The sequence below is a fragment of the Eublepharis macularius genome, chromosome 19 (genome assembly GCF_028583425.1).
Source record: "Eublepharis macularius isolate TG4126 chromosome 19, MPM_Emac_v1.0, whole genome shotgun sequence".
Taxonomy (NCBI): Eukaryota; Metazoa; Chordata; class Lepidosauria; order Squamata; family Eublepharidae; genus Eublepharis; species Eublepharis macularius.
The window spans coordinates 22,237,870-22,241,510 of record NC_072808.1 but is presented as its reverse complement, the minus strand read 5'-3'; positions in this window follow the sequence as shown (position 1 = coordinate 22,241,510).

The following is a 3,641-nucleotide window of genomic DNA, read 5'->3' as shown; positions in this document are numbered from 1 at the left end:
GAACGTATACAGAACACATCTTCTGGCTTACACAGACTGCTGCAGAAGAGAGAAGTATTTGGACCCACCAACTTCAGATGTTAACACCTCTGGGACTGAATGAAGAAGTGGACTGGACTTGCTGTGTCTGATAGAGATCTGTTTGGATGGGTACCTAGGTTTCCAGTATTACAGTGCTGCAATGTTGTGACTTCAGTGTTTTTCCCCCCTCCACCACCTCCCTTGGGAGCATATCTCCACACTACGTGGGAGATATTGTATCACCCTTTTACTTTTTCATATTGCTGAATTTCAGGAGTTTAAAGTGCCACTCCACTTTAACTGCAGATTGAGGAAACGCACCCAGAGACATTGGAAACGAAGCCTCGGGTTTGTTGAAAATGGGAGAGTCCTGGGGAGTTTAAAAAGTTTTATATGGAATATCTAGTTCATTTTTTTAAAAAAAAATTCTATTGAACACTATATCAAGTGAAGATCATTGTGTGAGTGCAGTCAACAGCTTGCTAACCACCTGAATTATACCACACAATACAAGAAGTAAAATTGGTCTAGTGTTTTTTAAAAAAATATTTCTAGAGTATACTAGAACACTATTTTTTTTCTTCCCTCCTTTCTCTTTTTGCATTGTAGGCAAGAGCATCGAGAGCTTTTTTATATTGGTTTTTAAATGTGTGGGTGTGTTTGTTTAACATAAATATTGTACAATTGACCACTGAGGAAGGCTCGAGGGCCAAAACATATAGGCTCTCTGTGTCGATCATTGGACTGTAGCATCATCTGTCTATGGAGAATGTTGTACTTACTTTTAACAGAGGCATGTAGCCTGTAATTTAGGCCCTATGTTTTTGTTTTTTGGAATATTTTTATTTTAGTTTGTAACTTGAGCCTGCATTTTCCCCAGCCTCGTTTGATTCTGCAGGGGTTTCCTCCCACCTACTTTTCTTTTTTGTTGTTTGTAAATATGTAACACAGACACAACACATCCAATAAACAACGCAATAGGACTGAGATTCCAAAACGAGACAAATTTACCTGCAGACAAAACACATTTCTAAGACAAGATAAATGGAGGCCCAGAACACAGCCGTTGCCAGGTCTGCCTTTTCCCACCTGTGATAGGTCAGGCAGCTTGGCCCCTACCGTTTGACCCACGACCTAACGACAGTGATCCAGGCAACGGTCACCTCCAGATGAGACTTCTGTAACTCACTCTACGTGGGACTTCCTTTGGGACTGATCTGGAAATTACAATGGGTCCAGAATGCAGCCACGTGCATCCTTACAGACACTTTGTATAGGGACCGTATATAATGCCAGTTCTATGGCAGCCACACTGGCTCCCCGTGGAGTTCCGGATCAGATTCAAGGTTTGGGTTCTATCTTATAAAGCCCTTAGAAGACTAGGACCAGCACATCTGCGGGATCGCCTCTCCCCATATGTTCCCTGGAGGGTATTTCGATCATCTGATAAAAACTTGGTGTTCCCTGGCCCCAAGTAGGCCCACCTGGCCTCAACCAGAGCCACAGCCTTTCCGGTCCTGGCATCAACCTGGCGGAGCTCTCTGTCTGTTGAGGCCCAGGCTCAACAAGGTTTGGTATCTTTTCGCTGGGCCTGCAAGACAGATGTTCCACCAGGCATATGGTTGAGGCTGGGCCATGGATGAAACTTCTGGCCAGCCACTTTAAGAGGGGGAATGTAACCTCTCTTTTGGATCATTGCTTTCTCTCACCTCCCACCCACAGAAATGTTTTAGAAATGGGTAATATGGGCCAACGCTTAAAGCTGTTCTTTTTACTGCTAAATTGCCCTGGGGGGGGGGTTAAATGGTAATTTTAATGTAGATTCAAACTATCTACATTCCCCAAGAAGAGACAACAGTGAATGCTTCAGTAACAGATAGCTGCTGGAGGCCACCTTAAGACTTTGCTCAGATGAGTGAAGCTGTCACAGGGGAGTGAGAGACAGTCATGCAGATATGTGGGACCAAGGGCTTCATAGGCAATAACCAGTAACTTGCCCTGAAGTCAGTAAATGATTGGTAACCAACAGACTGACAGAAGAATAAGTGTAATATGCATACTCCACCTAGTTCCTGCTCGTAAGCAAGGAGTGGTGTTCCATACTAACTGGAGTTTCCAAAGGCAAACCCAGGCAGAGTGCATTACAATAGTCTAAACTAAATTAAAACTAAACTTTTTTTTTTTTGCACACAGTTGTATTCATTTGCTTTTCAGCAGTGATACTAGGTCTAGTATAACCCTTCAGAACAGGAGTCGAAGTGAAAGTAGCCCTGGGACGGTATCATTCTGGTCAGAGACACAAATGGTGGGCATTAACACACACATTGCTTCTTCTGAAAACTGACATGGGTGCAGGAAAACATAATTGGTGAATCGATACCAACCAGTCCCATTGCTGTTAAATGGCCCGAGGTGCAGACTGGAGGCGGTGGCCCACTGAGGAAATGTCCCTGTAATTTAAACGGCCAGTCTGCCCATGCTTCTGAAGCCTTTAGTCCCATAAAAAACCCACTTTGCCTGCTATTCCCGTTACATACTGGTAATTCTAGCACCACACCTACCCTTTCTCTAAACCTTTATTTTCTAAACATCATCCATAGCTGGCAAACTAAAAAAAAAAATATCCTCATATAGGTTCTCATTTTGTGCCGATACATTTATTCCTAGATATTTTACAGGCTTTGTGGTAAACAGAGGGTCAAACATACCATGTAGCTGATACTAACTAGGAGGTATGCTAGGGCCCCACTTCTCAAAGAGATACATTTCGCAACTGAGCAAGAATATGAAGCCCGTTTGCAGGGAGGGCGGAATATAAATTTGAAGTAAATAAAATAAATAAAATGAAGCACACTGAGCTCAGTCCCATAACTCCACATGGCCTGCTTTGTGGTGGCCCCACTTTACATTCAAACTTATTTCCAGGCCTCTCTCCCACACAGTCCCCTTTCGTTTGCCTGACTTTTGCACAGACCTAGTATGAAAGGAACAATGTAACAAAATTGTTTCGTATCTGGCGACATATACTTCACATTCAAAAATGGATGTGCAAAGCAGGCTCCGGCTATCGAGCTAAAGCACACACACCAGCAGACATACTGAAGAGGAAACAGAAGCCTACCCAGGAGGAGGCAGCAGTTGCTGCTGCTGCCCTTTTCTGTCCCTCAGTGAAGAATTACTCCCAAAGGCTTAAAGAAAAGAGGGGGCAGCGGCTCCTGTTTCCCCTGTGCTTTGCCTGATCTCCTCCAATCGTCCCTCTCCGTTAGTGGTTGGGGTAAGGAGGCTCAGGGCTTAACATGATGAGCATAAAGTATTGGCAGGCTGCAAACATACACCAGGCAGACCTCTTCCCCTCTCAGGCCCTCCCACCTCTGCAGCATGTAATGTCTGGATCCCTCAGATATGTATTTGGCTATCAAGGACCGGTAACAGCCATCTACCAAATTGGGCTCCAGGGCATTAAAGTCTGTTGGAATAAACATGTTAAAGAAGCCTACTGGTTTGTGCAGCCATGGACTGACCTCAGCCGCTCCTCTGGAAATTCCCCACAAGTGTCTGTTTCCTTTGCATACAGACCTATTCTGAACGCTTTTTGCAAAAGAAGGAACACAGACAAGGTG